The 25,074-nt window shown below is 42.2% G+C and overlaps 1 non-coding gene across 1 annotated transcript; it reads left to right on the top strand.

Moving 5' to 3' along the window:
• The first annotated feature begins 594 nt into the window (after positions 1–594).
• Positions 595–701, top strand: LOC134353441 (U6 spliceosomal RNA). The gene has a single exon (XR_010019631.1). It is a non-coding gene; the product is annotated as a U6 spliceosomal RNA (small nuclear RNA).
• The last annotated feature ends 24,373 nt before the right edge of the window (positions 702–25,074 follow it).

Below are 25,074 nucleotides of genomic sequence, written 5' to 3' on the forward strand. Positions count from 1 at the left end.
GTTTCTCAGAGGGAAAAAATGCCATTGTTAAACAAATATCTGAAGACATACCAGGAAACTCATCATACTCTGAGATCTATGGCTTTACTTGTAGACAACTTGTCCATTTCCCAGAATGACCATATCCTGTATAACAATAGTCCTGCACACTCCTCAACTACACAACAGCCCACTTTGCGCCTAAATTGAAGTTACAGCCCAATACTTCAACTCCATGTATCAAACTCATTCGCTTTGCACTTTTTGATGATAATGTTAATATTTTATTCTGTATTTTGTTTTTCAGTTTGAGAATGACGAGACTTACATTGATCTTGATTTCCTTGTCATGAGTAACTCAGCAGGAGACTGTCAATGACACAATGCGGTAATAAATCAGGAAGCAAGGCACTTTGGGTTCAATGTCGTTTCCTTGCAATTCTTTAAATTCCTTAATTCCCATAGTCAGGATTCAGTGCCCTGGAAATGCCTTACAGCGAGATGTCAGGCCCAAACAGGCAGGCACCACCCAGCTAACACGATTCACCTGCCGCTAATTTCCATCTTGTCCGCTGCAGCTTATTTAAACCCAGCTCTCATCATCAATCCTTATTCATGCTTGTTTTTGTAGCACATATATTAAAATTGGAATGATACGGAGAAGACTAGCATGGCCTCTACACATCAATGGCGCACAAAATCATGAAACTTCCCATTTTTTTTAGATATAAGGCAGAAGTTAATAAAAGTCCAGTGATGGCAGTTTTATTTAGTGTAGAGAAAGCTTATGATATGTTCTGGACAAACCATTGCTGCTTAAACTGGAAAAGATGGGAATAGGTCATAGAATGCTCATTTAGGTTCAAAAATTTTTATGTGATAGAAAGATATAAGGGTGGGAAGAATATTCTCTAAGGAGTACAAGATAGAGAATGGGACCCTGCGGGAGAGTATGTGTAGGCCCACTCCTTTTTAATATTATGATTAATGATATTTTCTTAAATGTTGGCTCAGGCATTTCCAAATCATTATATGATGATGATCGTGCTGTGTGCAAGAGGGGCAGAAATATAAATTACATAGTTAGGGAAATGCAGGCAGCTATTAATGATGTAGAGGAATGGGCATGTCGATGGGGGTTCAATTTTTATGTTGCAAAGATGCAAGTTATTTGCTTTTCTGAAAGGAACATTACACACACAATTGATCTCAAGTTATATGGTAAATCTCTTAAACAAGAATCCACGGTCAAGTTTCTAGGTATGTGGATGGACACAAGGCTAACATGGAGTGAACATATGAATACATTTCTAGAGAAGTGTAAAAAAATTCCATAATGTACTCAGGCGCTAAGTTGGGTGTGATTGGGGTGTGAGTAGGAGCTCACTTAAAGAAATGTATATTGTTTTACTCAGATCTGTCAGTGATTATGGATATGTTGCTTATGTGTCAGCCTCACCAGTGGACTTACAGCCCCTAGATAAAGTTCAAGCTCAAGCATTGAGAATATGTTGTGATGCTATTAAATCATCCCCAATTTCGACAGAACTGGTAGAAATGGGTGATGTACCTTTCCAGCGACACGGTTTACAGTTAGCAGTGGGTTATTGGGTTAATACAAATGGATATCAAGTTGTCATCCAATATTGGCCACACTAGTAGAGTTTTGGGAGCACTGTATTCATAAGGTCTTCAGTTTTGGGTGGATGGAAAATGAATGGGCTCAAAATCTTAGGTTGTTTAATGTGGATTATGGTCCCAGTGTCCCCCTTTCTGTCACTCCTCCATGGTTTTTCTCTTTGCCTGTGGGCTTTCAGGAAAATATCAAGATAAGGATGGATGTTTATCAATGGCGCAGGAAGTTCAGCAATAGAGACTTGGCAGATATTATGGATTCTTACACGTCTATACAAATGGTTCTAAAGATCCAGACACAGGTCACACAGCTGTGTTTATGTTCCAAAGTTTCACACGATTATTTAGAAAAGATTATCAGACTAAGTATCAGTTTTCACAACAAAGATAGTTGCTATCATCTTAGCCATGGAATGGGTGGAAGAAGTAGACCCTGATGATGTTCTTGCTGGAGATCAGCAAGTAGGGAAGATACATAGCTTTTCTGGGTCTGCGGGCTGTCTTGTAGAATGACAACTTTTGCTGGCTGTTGACTTTTACTGTATCATTACTATATGAAGGCTCTTCATTATGTCATTGATGGCATTGTTAACAGTTGTTCATATAATTCTTCCCATGCCTGAGCTTGAGAGTTGTGTTACATTTAAGTCTACTGTTGTGGTTATTTCCCTTCCCTTATACTTTTGGATTTTAAAAATATGGATATGGTGGACTGAAGGTCTTTGTGCTCCCCACTTCTATGTCTGGATGACTTTTATCTATTTGACTTTGAGAACAATTTTTCAGATTGCTATTATGTTACATTTTAACTAATACAGAAGGTAGAGTTTGTATTTTTTGGAGATATGTTTACTTTCTTCAAGCTTGTGGGATGCACTTGTCTGTAAACATAACCTTTACAAAGATCAGCCAAACTGGCATTACCAAAGAACAACACAGTAATGCAAGATCTTCCTCTCCTTCTCTGACAGCCTCTCGTGAGCACGGATAATTTGCTTTCACTTCAGTGCTGCAGGTTCCTAAGCAACAGATGAGGCCAATGTGGTAATTACAGATTCCTCTGTAGATGGAGAAGCAGGTGGCCGATGGGACGGAAAATTGCACTGTTTGGTAGATGGTGTGCTCTTTCCACCACAGAAACTTTATTGCTCCACCGGTAGTGGAGTTGTATTTCCTCAAGGAAGAGCCAGTACTGTGCTGTACTGCTCTGCTTCATGTTCTATGTTCCAAGTACCAGGATTGATTTAATGAAGGTGACCAGGATATCAAAGAGAGGCTGTCATCACTTGGTGGAAAGAAGACTTGGAATGCCTTCTCAATTATGACTTTGCACTTAACATGAGTGTGCATGATTCCATCGCACCGCAAACTATTTGGATCAATCTTGCTGTCAATCCTGCCAAAAAAGAAGTCATAGGTCATATCCCAGCACAAAAATAGTAAGATCTTGGAAGCACATGGAATTGTTGCTGAAGTGTATCAGTCACAAATCAACAGCCTTATTGGAGGAAATACCAGGAGACACTGTAATTGTGATCATCGTAAGTACACAAAGTTTTCCTGCTGTCTATTACAGTGAACGCAATAGCTAGGGTTAGCCTCAACAGCCACTTCACATGTTTAGAGAACTACTCGTCAAATTACAGCAAGGATTCTGTCCATCCAAAGGAGCAGTAGACATGGTCTTGAAGGAAACTACATGAAGCAGTTCTGGCCTTCTTCAAACTCACTAAAGCTAACTATTCATTTGACAGATGTAATGGAGCACACTAAAGAAATTTGTCTCCACCTTACAATTGCTTCACCATAGCTTGTAAACTAGGATATTAATCAAAAGGTCTACAACAGGGAAGACAGGTGCTCCACAAGGCCACATCATTGTGCCAACACTTCCCTCATTCTTGTAATGATTCTTGAATCCTATTCCATGGCCTCTTGTTGGAGATCAGCCGGTGAAAAGGATACACAGCTTTGCTGGCTCTGCTGCCTGTCCTGTAGAATGCTGTGCTGTCGCCTGTTAGCCTATCATTAAATCAGCATAGCATGAAAACTTTGCCTAGTATTGGGATTGAAAGGGTCTCCTCTAGTTCAATGTTCAGCTGACATAGGCCCACAGAAATCATGTGAAATGTGCAGGTCAGTGCTCAGCATCCTGGTAGCAGTCATTCTGTTGCTGCCTACACTACCACTTCCAACTGAGTCATGCTAAACCAAGGGATAATTGTTGTCCAGTGACACTGTGTTAATCCAATGTGTACCTTCTGCTTACCAGCAGCTTGTGTCACTCGCTGCCCTACGTGTGATAGAATACTTGTCTGCTGAATCAATTCCTCTGCTCTCTTGATTGTTTTAGAATAGACTAGCATTCTTTGCTGCATATTGTATAACCTCTACATTTTGAATCCACAGGCCTTGCTTCTCTCTCTGTGACAAGCAGCTGAAGAGAATGAGGATGAGCAGGGAAATAAGGAAGAGGAGTGCAGCAGGAACCTAAAACATGCCAACAGTTACACCTGAGTTACAGGCTTCCTGGTCACTGACTGCATACATACTGTATCGTTTCATCTGGGTACTCAGGGTTCCACCCCCACAACCCAAAAGATGATGGTAGCTTGTTTTCTCAAGTGTGCTAACCTTGCAAAGTGAGAATTCCTTTAAAACTCTTTAAAAATATTTCATCTCCTCAATATTTTTATAAGATGTTGAAGGAAATAGGGTACTAAAGAAGATTGAGTGTCTATAACAACACTATTTATTTCTACTGATATGGACAATTCTAAGAATTTATTTTCCTTGAAATAATCAACAGAATGGTTTCACTAATGAACAGGATTCTTGAAAATAATAAAGAAACTGTTAACCAGAGACCAAAATACATTGCAAAAGATCAACAAAATACACTTGAATACATTAGACTATCTGCTCCCAATCTTCATATTTTCAGTTTTGTTGCAACCTATTCATTGTATTGTAGTGATGACTGTATCGTGACCGCTTCGTCGAGCACCTCCGCACCATCCACCACAAGTGGGACTTCCCGGTGGCCGAACAATTTAATTCCCATTCCAATGCGTCAATCCATAGCCTCCCCTTGTGCCAAGATGGAGGAGCAACACCTTATAAACTGTCTGGGAACCCTCCAACCTAACTGCATGAATATCAATTTCTCCTTCTAGTAAACGAAACAAATTCCCTCCTGTCTGTTCCTCTGTTTCCCACCCTGACCTTTTACTTCTTCTCACCTACCTATTACTTCCCCCTGAGTCCCCTCCTCCTTCCCTTTCTCCTATGGTCCACTCTTCTCTCCTATGAGATTCTTTCTTCTCCAGTCCTTGACCTTTCCCACCCACCTGACTGCACCTATGATCTTCCAACTAGCCACCTTCCCCTCCCCTCACCTTTTTATTCTGGCATCTTCCTCCTTCATTCTCAGTCCTAATGAAGGGTTTGGGCCAAAATGTCAATCGTTTATTCTTTTCTATAAATGCTGCCTGACTTACTGAATTCCTCCAGTGTTTCCTGTGTGTTGCTTTGGATTTCCAACATTTGCAAATTTTTTGGTGTTTGCGATTGTATCAGGAAGCTTGGCAATGCACGTGTTAGTGGGTTGCAGCAGCTGACAAACAGCTGGGCTGAGTGCTTGTAAATTGATGGTCGCAGTCATACACAGGCCAAAGGCTGCGAAAAAACTTCTTAATAGATCCAATCAATTTAAGGTGTTTGGTAAAGGTAGTCAACTTTGAGTCACACACATAAAAAAATGCTGGTGAACGCAGCAGGCCAGGCAGTATCTATAGGAAGAGATACAGTCGACTTTTCGGGCCGAGACCCTTCGTCACCTGACAGTGGCGGCGCCAGAGATTTTTTCTTGCTGGTGCTACGGAGGGGCAAAATGATTCAGTGATGGAGCTGAGGGATGCACTGTATGGTAATATGTATTCGCAAGGTCAGACGCGTGGCGTTAAAAAGTCAGTTTCAAGCATTATGTGCCTACTATAAATGCCTCTATTGATTCACAAGCAGCAGCAATTGATAGATCTAATATAGAAGTGAACTTTTACAGTGTCAGTGGAATCGGAGACAACCTGGGCTACACGGAGCATAAACAAAAAAAACAAACAGAGCATCCGAGCAACAGCGGACAACGTGAATCACCCAGCAATCCCGCAATCAGCGTCAAATGCGTGCTTTTGAACTGAAAAACATAACACGAACCCACTGCTATTCGCATTACATAGACAGCAATGCCAAAAGATACACTGTTATTAAAGTCAAATAAAGCAAACAACAGATGCAAGGCTTTACCAGGAGTTGGACAAATCGTACTCTGACCATGCAATACCTCAATTAATTGAATTTAAAACAAAAATAAACAGAATCACCACTTGGAAGTCTAAGCAAAATCAGTAGGCTTAATAGCAGTAAATGTAATATTTTAGAATTTGCAGGAAACATAAGGATTATGGGGTATCCACCACAAAATAGTAATAACAATAATCAGCATTAGTCTTGGCCCAAATTTTTTAAAAAATCAACTGCGCTCACCATTAATGTTTTCAGAGAAGCACAATCCGTCTGTTGTTGTGATTGGTGGCGAAAGCATCAATGATTTTCTGGATGTCAAGTGCCTGGTCCTCCGGCTGTTTATGGCCAACAGAGCCAAGTTGCTGTTCCGAGCATCGCCGCTGCTATTAAGTAGTTTTTGACGTGTCTGAAGCAAGAGAAACTCCGTTCGCCTGAGGACCTATACTGACCTATACACGCATTCTTATCAATAGCACACTGGGTGAGTGTCTGTTCAGTGCTTTTAAGAAGCGACTCTGTGTCCAACCCTTCTGCTGGAGTGAAGTGCAGGAATTCTTCAAGCACTGTTTCGTTATTCAAATACCGCACCACCACTGATATTTGCTCCTTTTTACTCAAATCTTTACTTTTATCCACCATGACGGAAAAATATCCAGCCTCCTTGATTTCTGCACTTATTTGACGTCTGACCATATCTGCCATAATACCCATAATTTCATTTTGGATATCGTGATGGGTGTTTTTTGCATTTCCAGGATTGTCCTCTATTTTTTTAGTTACAGTCTTATTGAATTTCCCAATTACACTGAGCAACTCGACAAAGTTTCCCCTATTGCCATATCCAACGTTCTCCCAGTGTCCTCGCTGGGCAGTGTCTTGGCACGCAGTATAGCATAGAGACTCAACCACTGCTCTCATATACTCACTATTTTCTTGGACAATCTTTGCATGTCCTTTATCAAGCATATTTCCCAATCTTGAACGGTCTTGTTTTCTCAATCTGAATTCGGCCCATGCCTCCATCGCAAACTTATGAGCTGCACTTACATGGTGGGTTTTGAAAGCTGTTGTAGCTTTCCACCAGTTGCGGTAACCGGTGACAGTGAAGGTAGACTCAGAATGGAACCCATGTCCTCCACACAGGAAATGCCAGCATGCAAAGCAGAATGTAGCATCTTTTGTGATTGAATATTCCAGCCAGGAGTACAGGTCAAACCGGCCATAAATAAAACTCCTTCACTGATTGCCAAACTGCTGCGTAGGGTACTTTTTCAATGCTAGCCGACGGGGTCCTTCCTCAGGCTGCTGGCTAACATCACTAACAGTATTTTCACTCGCACTAGGAGCAGTTTCATCCACATTCTCTTCCGAATCCCACTCCATTTCTTGTTCCTCTACTTCGCCCTCACACTCCTTCGATGAACTGCTGTCGTCCTCATCCCCACTTACTCCTTTCTGCAAGTCACTTTCAATTAAGACATGCTCAGGCTGAGACACGACTGATTTCTCTGGATGAGGTAGTTTTCTCACTAAAAATCGATCTATTTTTCATGCTGGCCAAAATAATGCATGTGGCAGGTCGACGCTAGTTTGTAAAAGCACAACGTGCACGTGTGGCATCCGTTAGTCTCGCGAGAGCACGGATCTGCGCCTGGATGTATACTGTCAATCTCTCGCGTGAGTGAAAGTGAGTGACATCACCACCTTAAGTGATCTTAGATCAGCTTAACAGATCTGAGGACAGCAACGGCAAGACATTGACAACGAACGAATAAGCAGAAGCGTAAGGTGGATCTGACAGAGTTTATAACTTTATTGCTGCGTGGGTGCTATGGTAATTGGGGGCACTGTATCACTAGATCAACTGGAGAAACAAACTGTATTCAAAACTATACAGAGAAAGCAAAGCAGCTGCAGTTAATTTCTTGGTGGTGCTATGGTGGGGCTATTGCAATTTCTGCTGGGGCTATAGCCCCAGCTAGCACCCCCTTAGTGCCACCCCTGCCTGACGAGACCTGACAAAGGGTCTCGGCCCGAAACGTCGACTGTACCTCTTCCTATAGATGCTGCCTGGCCTGCCGCGTTCACCAACATTTTTAATTGTGTTGCTTGAATTTCCAGCATCTGCAGATTTCCTTGTGTTTGCAACTTTGAGTTGTTATTACTGAATGGCAGAACAGAGCAATCAGATAGAGATCCAAAAATCAATTCATTTGCTAAATTTTAATAGATTATCTAGAACTTGGAAAAAAAAGAAAACAGTTTGAAACAGTGTGCCTGTAGAAAGTAAACTGTTTTCAAAAGGGCTGAGCCATACACGTGGAAAAGTTGGATACGAGACTGTAGTATTGTATCACAGATTCTACAAATGCCATGTCTGCTCAGAAATAAAAAAAACGTAATTCCATAGAATCCATCTTGTGTTGGTAGAAAAGGCATTATGAAGAATTACAACATCTTAATAAAGTAATGTCAGTTTCCAAGATTTTATGATGAAATACATTCAAAATTTAATGATGATTTGACTTAAAACTGTTTTAATCAAATCATCATAGGAAGTCAGAAGACCGATTTGTGTTATGAATTTCAAACCCACAAAAGATTGAAGTTAAGATGAAGCTGCTGAGCTCTTTAGACCAACCACAATGGAAGGCTCATGTAATGATTAAGTTGATGCAATGTAATTGGAAAAACATCGTAACATAGAAAACCTACAACACAATACAGGCCCTTCGGTCCACAATGCTGTGGTGAACATGTATTTACTTAAGAAATTACCTCAGGTTACGCATAGCCCTCTATTTTACTAAGCTTCATGTACATATCCACAAGCCTCTTAAAAGACCCTATCATATCTGCCTCCACCACTGTCGCCGGCAGCCCATTCCATACACTCACCACTGTGTAAAAAAAACCTACCTCTGACATCTCCTCTGTACTTACTTCCAAACACGTTAAACCTGTGTCCTCTTATGTTAGCTATTTCAGCCCTGGGAAAAAGCCTCTGAATATCCCCACAATCAATGCCTCTCATCATCTTATACACCTCTACCAGGTCACCTCTCATCCTCCATTGCTCCAAGGAGAAAAGGCTGAGTTCACTCAACCTATTCTCATAAAGCAGGCTCGCCAATCCAGGCAACATCCTTGTAAATCTCCTCTGCACCCTTTCTATAATTTCCACATCTTTCCTGCAGTAAGGTGACCAGAAGTGAGTACAGTACTCCAAGTGGGGTCTGACCAGGGTTCTATACAGTTGTAACATTACCTCTCAGCTCTTGAACTCAATCCCACAGTTGATGAAGGCCAATACACAGTATGCCTTCTAATCACACAGTCAATCTGAGCATCAGCTTTGAGTGTCCTATGGACTCAGACCTTAAGATCACTCTGATCCTCTACACTGCCAAGAGTCTTACCATTAAAACTATATTCTGCCATCATATTTGATCTACCAAAATGAGCCACCTCACACTTATCTGGATTGAACTCTATCTGCCACTTCTCAGCCCAGTTTTGTATCTTATCAATGTCCCGCTGTAACCTCTGACGGCCCTTCACACTATCCACAACACCTCCAACCTTTGTGTCATCATCTTTCTACTTTCTCATCCAGGTCATTTATAAAAATCATGAAGAGACGGTGTCCCAGAACAGATCCCTGAGGCACACCACTGGTCACTGACCTCCATGCAGAATATGATCCATCTTCAACCACTCTTTGCCTTCTGTGGGCAAGCCATTTCTGGATCCACAGAGCAATGTCCCCTTGGATCCCATGCCTCCTTACTTTCTCAATAAGCCCCGCATGGGATACCTTATCAAGTGCCTTGCTGAAATCCATATACACTGTATCTACTGCTCTACCTTCATCAATGTGCTTAGTCACATCCTCAAAAAATTCAATCAGGTTTGTAAGGCATGACTGCCTTTGACAAAGCCATGTTGACTATTCCTAAGCATAGTATGTCTCTCCAATTGTTCATAAATATTGACTCTCAGGATCTTTTCCATTAACTTACTAACTACTGAAGTAAGATTCACTGGTCTATAATTTCCTGTGCTATCTCTACCCCCTTTCTTGAAAAAGCGAACAACATCTGCAACTCTACAATCCTCCGGAACCTCTCCCCTCCCCATTAATGATGCAAAGATCATTGCCAGAGGCTCAGCAATCACCTCTCTTGCCTCCCACAGTAGCCTGAAGTATATCTCGTTTGGTCCCGGTGACTTATCCAATTTGATGCTTTCCAAAAGCTACAGCACATCCTTTTTCTTAATGTCTATATGCTCAAGCTTTTCAACCCACTGTAAGTCATCCCTACAATTGCCAAGGTCCTTTTCTGTAGTGAATACCGAAGCAAAGTATTCATTAAGTACCTCTGCTATCTTACCAAGTTCCACAAACACTTTTCCACTGTCACACTTGATTGGTCCTTTTTTCCTCACATTTTATCCTCTTGCTCTTCACATACTTGTAGAATGCCTTGGGGTTTTCCTTAATCCTGCCTGCCAAGGCCTTCTCATGGCCCCTTCTGGCTCTCCTAATTTCATTCTTAAGCTCCTTCCTGCTAGCCTTATAATTTTCTAGATCTCTATCATTACTTAGTTTTTTGATCCTTCCATAAGCTTTTTTTTTCTTCTAGATTTTCAACAGCCTTTGTACACCACGGTTCCTGTACCCTACCATCCTTTCCCTGTCTCATTGGAATGTACTTGTGCAGAATGCAAATATCCCCTGAACAATTTGCCACACTTCTGCCATACGTTTCCCTGAGAACATCTGATCCCAATATATGCTTCCAAGTTCCTGCCTGATAGCTTCATATTTCCCCTCACTCCAATTAAATGTTTTCCTAAGTTGTCTGTTCCTATCCTTCTCCAATTCTATAGTAAAGGAGATAGAATTGTGATCACTATCTCCAAAATGCTCTTCCATTGAGAGACCTGACATGTGACTAGGTTCATTTCCCAATACCAGATCAAGTACAGCTTATCCTCTTGTCGGATTATCTACGTACTCTGTCAGGAAACATTCCTGAACACACCTAACAAACTCCACCCCTACTAAACACCTTGCACTAGGGAGGTGCCAATCAATATTGGGGAAATTAAATTCCTCCATCACAACTTTATTGTTATTACTGTACCATTCCAGAATCTGTCTCCCTATCTGCTGCTTGATGTCCCTGTTACTATTGGATGGATTATAAAGAGCACCCAGTAGAGTTACTGACCACTTCCTGTTTCTGACTTCCACCCACAGAGACTCAGTAGACAATCCCTCTATGACTTCCTCCTTTTCTATGACACTATCGCTGATCAGCAGTGCCAGTCCCCCACCTATTTTGCCTCCCTCCCTGTCCTTTCTGAAACATCTAAGCCTGGCACTCTAAGTAGCCATTCCTTCCCCTGAGCCATTCAAGTCTCTGTAATGGCCACAACATCATAGCTCCAAGTACTGATCCATGCTCTAAGCTCATCCACATCGTTCATAAAAATCCTTGCATTAAAAGAGACACATCTCAAACCATCAGTCTGAGTGCATCCCTTTTCTATCACTTGCCTATCCTCCCTCTCACACTGCCTACAAGCTTTCTCTATTTGTGTGCTAACCACCCCTTCCTCCATCTCTTCATTTCAGTTCTCACTCCCCAGCAATTCTAGTTTAAACTCTTCCTAATAGCCTTAGTAAACCTCCCTGCCAGGATATTGGTCCCCTTGGGATTCAAATGCAACCTATCCTTTCTGTACAGGTCACGCTGCCCCAAAAGAGGTCCCAATGATCTAGAAATCTGAATCCCTGCCCCCTGTTCCAATCCCTCAGCCAAGCATTTATCCTCCAGCTCACTCTATTCCTATACTCACTGTTGTGTGGCACAGGCAGTAATCCCAAGATTACTACCCTCGAGGTCTTCTCCGTGGATTGTCACCTTGTCGTGATGGAGAAGCTTGTGTGGTCCTGTGATCCTGAAAGCAATGCCATCTGAAACTATGCTCCTGGTAGGGTCACCCATGGTGGTAAGGTTGAGGATGAAGTCCCTGACAAAGAACAATCGAACCAAGACCTCAACAGTGGAACAGGCGGATGAAGTTACTTCGAACTCAGTGGTTGTGAAGGCAGATGAAGGCTGCAACAAATCCATCAGCTCCAATCGTCGTGGTTTCCATGCCATTGGAATCAGTTAGTTGATTTCTGAAGTATCGTGTGCTTCTTGGAGTGCAACATCAAGTACACGTTAAACAAATACACGCATAGGCGTCTTTGCTTTGTTGGTCACTTCTTCAGAACGAACACCATCATCCTCGACCTCGAGGGATAGCCACGACGATGACCTTCGAGGTCTTGCTTCTCAGTTTCCTTCCTAACTCCCTATAGTTTGTTTTCAAGACGTCCTCCCTTTTCCTACCTATGTCATTGGTACTAGTATGTACCACCATCTCTGGCTGTTCACCTTCCCACTTCAGGATATCGTGGACGCTATCAGAAACATCCCAGATCCTGGCACCTGGGAGGCAAACTACCATCAGTTTTTCTTTCCTGTGTCCACAGTATCGTCTGTCTGACCCTTTATCACTGCTGCCATCCTCTTCCTTTCCCTACACTTCTGAGCCACAGGGCCAGACTCTGTGCCAGAGGCACAGCCACTGATGCTTCCTCCAGGTAGGTCCCCCCCCCCCAGCAGTACTCAAACAGGAGTGCTTATTGTTAAGGGGACAGCCACAGGGATACACTCGCGTATATGACTCTTGCCCTTCCCTCTCCTGACTTACACCCACCTATATGTCTCCCAAGGCCCTGGTGTGACTACTTGCCTATAGCTCCTCTCTATCCCCTCCTCACTTTCCCTGACCAGACGAAGATCATTGAGCTGCATCTCCAGTTCCCTAACACGGTCCCTAAGGAGGTGTAGTTCAATGCACCTGGTGCAAATGTGGCCATCCGGGAGGCTGAGAGTCTCCCGGACAACCCACATCTGACACCCAGTATAGAATACTGGCCTCACAGACATACTTCCTCTTTCTATTCTACACAAGTAACTTCCCTCACCTCGACCTATTATCGCCGACGTCCTGTTGATTCAAAGCCCTCCTACTCCGTCTACCTCTGCTCTGTCACCCGTTCTTCTGACGCCTGGTCTATAAAGCTGTCTTCTTTTTAAATCCTTCCCGCCAGTCTAACTCGCTGATGTCCATGCACTTCCACAGCCATGCCTTGATCAAACCACTGAAGAGAAAACCCTTCTTCTTTTGTTGTACGCTTAAATTTTGAAAAGTAAGCTAAGTTCAAGAGCAGAGACATGGAATGAAGGAAGTGGGGCACAGGGTGAAAGACTGGATATGAATTGACCAAAATAAATAGAGTATCTATTGAGAGATGGAAACTACATGGAAAGAGGGTAGCCTCCAACCTGTTGGCATGGATATTGATTGGTCCTTACAGTTAAAAAAAACCCTTCCCCTCCCCTCTTCTTCTATTGGCCATGCTGGCTTCTTACCTCTTCTCACCTGCCTATTGCTTCTTCCTAGTGTCCCTTCTCCTTCCCTTTCTCCTATGGTCCACTCACTTCTCTTATCAGATTCCTTCATCTCAAACCTTTTTACATGTCCTACCCACCTGGCTTCACTTTCACCTACCAGCTAACCTTTTTCCCCTCCCCCACATTTTTATTCTGGTGTCTTCCCCTTCCTTTCCAGTCTCAAAGAAGTGTTTCAGCCCGAAACATTGACTGTTCATTTCCATGAATACTGCCTGATCTGCTGAGTTCCTCTAGTATTTTGTGTATGTTGCTTTGGATTTCCAGCATCTGCAAAATCTTTTGTGTTTAGAGAAAGACTGATTCATTATTATCTATGAGGCTAAAGATAGTATTAAAAGAAAGGAGTTATATTGCTTCCTCAAGTTTTAAGTCTGAGGAATGGGTAAGTTCGAGAGTAAATGTTGACCTCACCATCAATTGACACAAAAATACAAGAGATAAAATGAAGAGTTGGTCCTGTGGCTTATTAAATCTTCACATGCAATAGGATCACAGCTGAGAGAGTTCCTCAAGTCCACTTTCCTCCCTGATCTCTCAATCCCTTTGATTGATTTAACATCCAAAAATCAATCAGTCTCAGCTTTGAATAATCCCAATTATAGTTGATGCATTGTTCACAGTTTTGGTATCTGAACTAAAGAAAAGATATAACTGCCTTAAAAGTGGTGTACTCTGTGATGTAAATTGCATAACAACGAGTGTCGGAAAGAGAGACAGAATCATTGAATCATATAGCATGGAAAAAGGCTTTTCAGCTACTACAGTATGTCCATATTGATCATTGTACTTATCTGACAAATCGCATCTAACTCTACTTGGACTACAGCTATCTATATCTTTTGAAATTTAAGTATTCATCAAGAAACTTAAATGCTGTGAAGTTTACAGGTTCCAACCACACTCTGGTGAACAAGCTCCTTATCATAACCCTTCTAAACTTCCCACTGTTGTCCAAAACGTATGCTATCCAATATTATATCCTTTCATTCCAGGAATTCCTCTATCTCTGCCGCCTCTGCTCTCAGGATGAGGCCTTTCATTCCAGGACGAAGGAGATGTCTTCCTTTTTTAAAGAAAGGGGCTTCCCTTCCTCCACCATCAACTCTGCTCTCAAATGCATCTCTCATTTCACTCACATCTGCTCTCACTCCATCCTCCCGCCACCCCACTAGGGATAAGGTTCCCCTTGTTCTCACCTACCACCCCACCAGCCTCTGGGTCCAACACATAATTCTCCTTAACTTCAGCCACCTCCAACGGGATCCCACCACGAAGCACATCTTTCCCTTCCCCCCTCTTTATGCTTTCCATAGGGATCACTCCCTACGCGACTCCCTTGTCCATTTGTTTCCCCTCCTCATCCCTTCCCACTGATCTCCCTCCCGGCACTCACCCTTGTAAATAGAACAAGTGCTACACATATCCTTACACTTCTTCCCTCACCACCATTCAGGGCCCCAGACAGTCCTTCCAGGTGAGGTGCCACTTCACCTGTGTGTCGGCTGGGGTGATATACTGCGTCCGGTGCTCCCGGTGCAGCCTTCTATATTGGTGAGACCCGACGCAGACTGGGAGAGCATTTCACTGAACACATATGCTCTGTCCACCAGAGAAAGCAAGATCTCCCAGTGGCCACATATTTTAATTCCACGTCCCATTCCCATTCTGATATGTCTATCCATGGCTTCCTCTACTGTCAAGATGAAGCCACGCTCAGGTTGGAGGAACAACTCCTTATATTCCGTCTGGATAGCCTCCAACCTGATGGCATGAACATTGATTTATCTAACTTGCGTTAATGCCCCTTCTCCTGTTCTCACCCCATTTCTTATCTATCTATCTATCTATCTATCTGTCTGTTCATCTGTTTATTATTTTCCCCTTTTTTTCTCTCTCTGTCCCTCTCACAATTACTCCTTGCCTGCTCTCCATCTTCCTCTGGTGCTCTCCTCCCCCTTTCTTTCTCCCTAGGCCTCCCGTTCCGTGATCCTCTCCCTTCTCCATTCTTGTATCCCTTTTGCCAATCAAGTTTCCAGCTCTTAGCTCCATCCCTCCCCCTCCTGTCTTCTCCTATCATTTTGGATCTCCCCCTCCCCCTCCCACTTTCAAATCTCTTACTATCTCTTCTTTCAGTTAGTCCTGATGAAGGGTCTCGGCCCGAAACGTCGACTGTGCTTCTTCCTACAGATGCTGTCTGGCCTGCTGCGTTCCACCAGCATTTTGTGTGTGTTGCCAGTATTATATTCCACTGGTATGTGGAGTATTTCCTATTTAGATTAATTTGCTTATCACATGTACAATGAATCATACAGCGAAATATGTTGTTTGGGTTTACAACCTGCACAAAACAAGGATATGCAGAGGGCAGCTTGTAAATGTTGCCACATATTCCAGAACCAACATAGCATGGGCCATTCTGTTTGCAGGTCACACAAGCATCAACAATAATAACAGAAAAGTAACAAAGCAATCTATTTACCTCCCTGCTGCCTACACACACACACACACACACACACACACACACACACACACACACACACACAGACAGACACACACAGACACACACACACTCACACACACACACAGACACACACACACTCACACACACACTCACACACACACACAGACACATACACACACACACACAGACACACACACACATACACACACACACACACACACACAGACACACACACACTCACACACACACACACTCACACACATACACAGACAGACACACACACACAGACACACACACACTCACACACACACACAGACACACACACACACTCACACACACACACACACACACACACACAGACACACACACACTCACACACACACACAGACACATACACACACACACACACAGACACACACACACAGACACACACACACACACACAGACACACACACACACTCACACACACACACACACTCACACACATACACAGACAGACACACACACAGACACACACACACTCACACACACACACAGACACACACACACACTCACACACACACACACACACACACACACAGACACACACACACTCACACACACAGACAGACAGACACACACACACACACACACACACACTCACACACATACACAGACAGACAGACAGACAGACACACACACACACACACACACACACACACACACACACACACACTCCTCTAACCTCAGACAGGTGGCCTTCAGCTTCCAGTGGACTCAATCTTGAAGACATTGGGCCTTTAAATTCCCCAGCAGACTCACAGACCAGGCTTTAGCTATTGGGCCTTGACTTCTGAACGTCTGTTCAAACCTTTGGGCTTTGATCTTTGGTATTGACAACAGGGCTCACCCATGATGGTCCTTGTGGTCATCGGCTTTCAGAATCAGTATCAGAGTTAGGTTTATGAACACTTTACTATGTCATGAACTCTGGTGCTTTGTAGCAGCTACTACTACTACTACTACGTCAACTCACGCCTAGGGGGCCGGCGTCGGGCACGATGACGGACTCTCCACTTCTCCCTCTCCCTCATTAGTGTGTTCAGTTAACCTACATTAGCCGCGCAGCTGTCTTCTAGGAGCGTGTTGACCATTGTCTTGGGAGGGTGCCCAGGGTTCATCCTCCCGTGCCTGGGCTCCCATATGATGACTAGTCTGGCACGCAGCAGTACAGTGCAAGTCATTGAGTGGATTCGATCCAAGATGTCCCGGGCACATGGGAAGCTGTATTCCATTTGGAAATTTCATCCTCATCCACTGTCTGTTCCCTATCACTACAGCGCTCCTCTTCTCCCTCCTTCCCTTCTGAGTCACAGAGCCACACTCAGTGCCTGAGACCTGACTGCAGTGGTTTTCCTCTGCTAGGTCATCCCAGCATGCGTGTTATTGAGGGAACATTCACAGGGTATGCTGTATTGGAGGCCTGCCCTTTTCCCCCTCCTGATGGTCACACAGTTACCTGCGTCAAGCACAATGGATGTAACTACCTCCTGGTAGTGCCCGATCAATGATCCGGAGTTCATCTAGCTCCAGCTCCAAATCCTTAACATCGTCTGTAAGTATAGTCATCAGGGACACTGCTGGTCTCCCTACCTTCCCACATCCTTTAAAAAGAGCAATCCACTATCCTGCCTGACATCCCCACTGATCCAACTGTGCAATAAGAAAGAAAGAAGTAAAAGGAAATGAAATAATCTACCTCCAGTGTTTATTGCCCTCCATAGATGCTGCCTAACTTGTTGAGTTCCTCTAGGACTTTGTGTGTGCTCCTCCATATAAAGTAATTTTTTAAAAAATTTTTGCAGGTCATCACCAAGAGGCATTCTGGCTATCACAAACTGGTTAATTAAACCAGAAAATTGTCTAACACAAAACACTGTGAATATTGTTCCTATAATAAATCCTGCTCCTTTAATGTTCTCTAGCTTGATCTTACAAAATTTCAATCATGACATCTGCTGCTTTATGTTAAGTACCTTTAAACTGCATAACACAAACTGTAATTGCTTTACTCACAGTGAGAAAGAGACAGATTCTGGGAAATACTGTTTTAATTTGCAAGTACTTCTAAGCATCGTCATAAAATTGGAGAAGATAATTACCAGAATACATTCATATATTATATGTAAATATGCAGTCTATATATGTATATAAATGGATCTACCAGTGAAATCACTTACAAAATTGGATATACAATTAGAGGTTCATGAGCAAGATAGACAAGCCCATAAACGTGCCTTTAACATTGCTTGAATCAAGAATGTTCTTCAGGAAATTCTCTGTTTTTTTGCTTTGTACTTTGTACTTTGCTATTATTTTCTTCCTCATTAGGAGAATTCTACCTCCAACAATTCACAATACGCACTACTTTGCTCTATTTAAGATTGCAACTTTAAACTTCATGATGAGGGGTGGCCTTGAAATTAAAATTTATACTGACCCAGAACAACCAAATAAATCAATCTGTCACATTTCATTCATGCCATTGTACATTGTGATTGAAATTGGACCATACTGAAATAAATCTTCAACATGACAAGTCTCAATTTTCTTTCATCACTCCCTGTAGGGTGGAGTGTGGTAGCTGTGGATGAAAATCCACTCCTAGGGATTGAGAATGAGAGAAGGAGAAAATGTCAAGACAACAATTAACATAAGTCAATCACAGCTGCTGAATTTCTAATTTATCCACTTTGGTTATTTTGAGCCTTGCATAGAAGAGGTGAGGAGGGTGTAATCTACAGTGCAGATGAAGTTATTTTCTTCACAGAAGGTGCAAAGATGCTTCTAACCGACCCAGTAGGGTTAAAAGCATTGTTCAAGCTCAGATAATATGCTGGTTTTGATTTGACAGGAGAGGAGGAATGGGAGAAGATCAGTTCAAGGTATACAAGATGTGTCATGAGGAGAGGTTGTACATAACAGATAATTTAAAGACAGAGGAACGCAGATTTAAAGTGATGAGTAAAAGAAAGAGAAATATGTGAGGAAAACATTTACTTAAACAGAATAATTCAGGATATTTTAAATAGAGTTAATCAAGACTTAAAAGAGGAAAATAATTTTCATCGCTTCTAGCACAAAGAAATGGAGTGAAACTGATTTGATTGTTCCCTGGACAGCGAGTGGAAACTCAATGAGCTGGATGTCTTCTTTCTTCTTCTTTCTTCTTTCTTCTTAACAATTTTATAATTCCAGGATGATTGGGATTATGGAGGAGGACTTAATTTAAATTGTAATGAGGAAAAGAATTACAGGTAAGTGAACAAAAGATTCATGGGATTTAGAGGCAAGAGCTATTTTGCTGGATCTCCACCATGGTCACTCTTCTGTTCATGATGCTGAGGCTGCAAAGACAACCCCAGCTACTGTGCTCCATGTGCTGAACTGATAAGCGAGGCTTTGGGCCTGTTTCAGACTGCTCCGGAGTTCAGATCTGGGAACTCAATTTGATTTAGAATGTTGTTGTTCACTTTGACTGTTTGCAATATTTGTGTTTTTTTTTCTTTCTCTTCATTTTTTTTTCTTCTTTGATCGGGTTCTTCCGGGTTTCTTGTTTTGTGGCCACCTGAAAATTGGTTAAGGGTAAAAGTTGAATGGGGAAGGGGAGATCAATCTGTTTCAGGAATAGTGTTGTCATTAAGGATGGGGGTAGCAGGAACACTTAAACGATGGAGGAAATAGGATGTGAGGTGGAGTGTGGTAGCTGTGGATGCAAATCCACTCCTAGGGATTGAGAATGAGAGAAGGAGAAAATGTCAAGACAACAATTAACATAAGTCAATCACAGCTGCTGAATTTCTAATTTATCCACTTTGGTTATTTTGAGCCTTGCATAGAAGAGGTGAGGAGGGTGTAATCTACAGTGCAGATGAAGTTATTTTCTTCACAGAAGGTGCAAAGATGCTTCTAACCGACCCAGTAGGGTTAAAAGCATTGTTCAAGCTCAGATAATATGCTGGTTTTGATTTGACAGGAGAGGAGGAATGGGAGAAGATCAGTTCAAGGTATACAAGATGTGTCATGAGGAGAGGTTGTACATAACAGATAATTTAAAGACAGAGGAACGCAGATTTAAAGTGATGAGTAAAAGAAAGAGAAATATGTGAGGAAAACATTTACTTAAACAGAATAATTCAGGATATTTTAAATAGAGTTAATCAAGACTTAAAAGAGGAAAATAATTTTCATCGCTTCTAGCACAAAGAAATGGAGTGAAACTGATTTGATTGTTCCCTGGACAGCGAGTGGAAACTCAATGAGCTGGATGTCTTCTTTCTTCTTCTTTCTTCTTTCTTCTTAACAATTTTATAATTCCAGGATGATTGGGATTATGGAGGAGGACTTAATTTAAATTGTAATGAGGAAAAGAATTACAGGTAAGTGAACAAAAGATTCATGGGATTTAGAGGCAAGAGCTATTTTGCTGGATCTCCACCATGGTCACTCTTCTGTTCATGATGCTGAGGCTGCAAAGACAACCCCAGCTACTGTGCTCCATGTGCTGAACTGATAAGCGAGGCTTTGGGCCTGTTTCAGACTGCTCCGGAGTTCAGATCTGGGAACTCAATTTGATTTAGAATGTTGTTGTTCACTTTGACTGTTTGCAATATTTGTGTTTTTTTTTCTTTCTCTTCATTTTTTTTTCTTCTTTGATCGGGTTCTTCCGGGTTTCTTGTTTTGTGGCCACCTGAAAATTGGTTAAGGGTAAAAGTTGAATGGGGAAGGGGAGATCAATCTGTTTCAGGAATAGTGTTGTCATTAAGGATGGGGGTAGCAGGAACACTTAAACGATGGAGGAAATAGGATGTGAGGTGGAGTGTGGTAGCTGTGGATGCAAATCCACTCCTAGGGATTGAGAATGAGAGAAGGAGAAAATGTCAAGACAACAATTAACATAAGTCAATCACAGCTGCTGAATTTCTAATTTATCCACTTTGGTTATTTTGAGCCTTGCATAGAAGAGGTGAGGAGGGTGTAATCTACAGTGCAGATGAAGTTATTTTCTTCACAGAAGGTGCAAAGATGCTTCTAACCGACCCAGTAGGGTAATCCATAATTCCGGTTGTGATTGACATGAATTTTAATTCCTCTTGGTTCTTGATTCTCCTTGATTGTTGATTCACTCAGTATGAGGTCTTCGCAAAGTTTGATTACTCTCAAATTACATTATTGCAATATTTTAGCTCCTGTGATCTTCACTTCTATGTGTTGATGAGTTTCCATCCTTTATTGGCTGTGATCTTTGAATAACCTGAATCTTTGATACTCTGTATTTAATTCCTTTGATCTGTCATTTACTGTAATTTTTCATTTCCTATGACTACTGATTTCTCATGATGTTTTATTCCTAACATTTAATTGATTTCCTCTCAGTCTTCAGTTCCTTGTGATCTTTAATTCCCCTTGATGTCATCTCCCCTCAATGTTCAATTCTCCTCACTTTGATTCCCTCCAATACCTAGAACAGTGTTTGATTCCTTGTGATCTTTAATTCTTTTCAATATCTGGTTCCCCACAATGTTTGATTTTTCTGAGATCCATGATTCCACTTAATTATACATTCCCCAGAATGATCCAATCTCGAAACACTTGACTCATGCTTGGAATCTTTAATTTCCTCATAAAAATAATTGCTGAGTCAATTAAATCCACATGATTTTAAAAAAATTACACACCCAGCATTGGTGTATCTTGCAACTCTCCCCCTCATCATTTTGAGCCACTTTCTAGATTGACAGAAATATATGTTGTGAGAAAATTTAGAAGATGCTTGTTCGGCAGGAATTCTAGGATTTTGACCGAGCACCAATGAAGGAACATTGATATTTTTCTCAATTAGCCTGTTGTATGACATAAGACAATGGCTTATAGGCAGAGTTCTCTGGATTTTGTGTTTCCTGTGTTACGTACCCTGTAACTGGGTTGCCAAACCAGCAGAAATGGATCACTCAGTTAGAGTCTGGATTACTAGAACTAAGAAAGTTTTATTAAAGAAACAAGCAACACAGTAATCGAAAGGATAATAAATGCAACAGTTCAGCAATGATAAACACACATGTGCACAGAATTAAGATAACAGCATCAATCAAGCTCTATCGTTGTCTAGGGGTAAATGACCAATTTCAAAGTGACACAAAAGTCCAGTTCGATTTAGTTCAGTTCGCAGTAATCGTTGCCATGGCGATGGACAATGTGGGGGGAGGGAGAGAGAGAACGAGAACGACTGATCATTCAGAAACGGCTTCCACTCACAGACCGGCGATATTGCTCACAAGCAGCTTTCGGGCGGGTCCTTTGTGATGTCACCTGAGGTCACCAACTGTGACCCCTCCTCCAGATGCGGTCGATACTCTGCAGTGAACCCGGCACCCAAGCGAGGGTGGACACACACCGGGTTCCCGCTGATCGTACCTTTCCACCCTGTGTGTTTAAGGTCCGATACTTCCCACCGACTCGTGAGAGGCGCACCGCTTCCAGGGTCTCATTACCTCGGGTGTAGTGTGTGTCCTGCCTTAGCGAACCTGTCCCTTTTTATCCCCCTGCTGGGGTATCGCCTCTCCATCACTTCAAACAGTTCAGGGTTCAAAGGGGGAGCCGCTCCAGACAGCTCTCTCTCCCATCCCTTCATTTACACATCTCCAGATCGCCTGTCCATCACTTCAAACAGTTCAGGGTTCAAAGGGGGAGCCGCTCTAGACAGCTCTCTCTCCCATCCCTTCATTACACATCTCCAAATGCTGCTTCATTGTTCCTTATCTCTCCTTCCCCTGAGGACAGGTGGCAGACCAACTGCTGATGCCACTGATGCTAGCCCAGGCCAGCAAACATCTTAATTTATGTGTATTCTCGTCACACTTCCCCCCTTTAAGGATTTTTACCGGGGTAAAAATTACAAACATGAGTACATTATTTGATACACACAAATATACATCTTTATCAGCTATTTGGCTAATACAGAGAATTTGAAGTTGTCAACACCTTGACAGACAGTCATCACATTTTCTGTTCCTTTTATATGTGTTATTAATAATCCCTTAGACCAGGCTCCAACTCAGTAAACTTCATAGTGGCAAAAAACACTGATGAATTGCGATCAATGTAACCTCTCATTTGGTTTCGTCCCGGACCACAATAACAAGGGTCGTCCCATTCCGACTCAGTTTTCTCTCGCAAGGGCTTAGTAGGAGGGGGAGGGGTAGTGACCGCAGAGTTATTGCAAAACTTCCTACAGTACCCCACCATCTCCAAGAGCCTTCTGAGGGCCCTCTTGTCTGTCGGGGTTGGGAGGTCAGCGATAGCCTGCACTGTAGCTTGCATCGCTGCCAGCTGCCCCGGTGTCACCACAATTCCCAGGTAAGTGACCCTCGTGTGGGCAAATTCATTTTTTTCAAGTTTCACTATCAAGCTGGCTTCAGACAGCCGTATTAAATTGCCAATACACATCTCTGTGTTCATCAGCCCTTTAGTCACTGAATTACTCATTATATACGGCTGTTGTTTACTAGGCTAACCTATTGTAACAGACACCACCCAACGTCCCAGTTCCTTGCATTGCCTCGGGACAATCAAACACACGGGTGCGAGTCGTTTAATTACTTCTAAAGAGTCGCTTTGTTCGGGGATTAAGGGAGAGACCTTATCAGTAGACCTGGCCAAAACAATAGCCTTCTCCCATCTGATCGATCCCATACTAATCTTTTCAAAATGGTTTTTTCCTCTTATCAGGGGGCCCCATCTCCAGATCACCTGTCCATCACTTCAAACAGTTCAGGGTTCAAAGGGGGAGCCGCTCTAGACAGCTCTCTCTCCCGTCCCTTCATTACACATCTCCAGATGCTGTTTCATTGTTCCTTATCTATCCTTCCCCTGAGGACAGGTGGCAGACCAACTGCTGATGCCGCTGATGCTAGCCCAGGCCAGCAAACATCTTAATTTATGTGCATTCTCATCACACCTGCTATTGCACTTTCAGGCAAAAGAATTTATCAGTTTGAGTGATGCTGTAAAAAGTTCCTGCCTAATTAATAGAGTGTATTTTATAAATTATATGTACTGATCCATGATTCATAATGGGTGCTGGGGAATGAAATTTTATCAAGATGACTAAATTTTGCATTCAAGTGATGTTTTAGTTATGGAATGTGTTGAGCTTCTTGAATGTATTTGGAAGCCTGCAGAGTAATACCCGATACTTCGGTAACTTCATATATTCTCAGGTAGCTATCTGAGATTGAGCTTTACTGTAACAGTTTATTCAGAGGTGTAACAAGTTCTGAATCATTGGTATTAAATATTATAACTTAACTGCCCATGGCCTTTTTCTGTCAAGCTGATTCAGTATTTTTCACAAACATGTGGAGTGAACTGTGATTTGCTTCTACAAATGTGGAGACTAAGGAGGAAGCTGGATGAACAATACAGTTGACAATTCTGCCTAAAGGTAGTTGCAATTACTTCAGTCTTATCTTTTTTACTCATGTACTTATGTCCAGTTCTCCTGAGAATAGAAATTTAATGAAATTTCCTCCTCCTAAAATTTGCTTGATTTGGACAACAAATTTTTCCAAAAATTTTTTTGTTTGTGATAGACTGATCGAAGATGAACACAAATATAATTTAAGACTACTTGTGTCACATAGGAATTTGGAGAAACAACAAATTAACTTTTATTGAATATAATGTATTTAATTGCATAATGGTGCTAATGCTTTGCAACATTATTTTCAACTAAGTTAAAAATATTTTGTTAATTATTTTCATTTGTACTCAGTGTCTGAGGCTTCTCGCTTAAGTGTCCAACAATAATTCGCCAGCATTGATGGATTCCAGTTGCCCTAGTATCTTTTTTCGATTAATGCAATGTCCTGGTGAAACTTTTCACCATGCTCGTCACTGACAGTGCAAAGATTTGTAGGGAAGAAGTCTAAATGGGAATGCAGAAAATGAATCTTTAGTGACATGTTGCATTTTATGGTTTTATATGCCGGAAGCATGCTTTCAACCAACTGCATGTAGTTTGGTGCTCTGTAGATGCTGAGAAAAATTTCAACAACTTCCTTGAATGCCTTCCATGTGATTTTCTCCGGTCCCACTAGAAATTCTTCAAATTGC

This window comes from Mobula hypostoma, chromosome 10, assembly GCF_963921235.1.
Source record: "Mobula hypostoma chromosome 10, sMobHyp1.1, whole genome shotgun sequence".
Taxonomy (NCBI): domain Eukaryota; kingdom Metazoa; phylum Chordata; class Chondrichthyes; order Myliobatiformes; family Myliobatidae; genus Mobula; species Mobula hypostoma.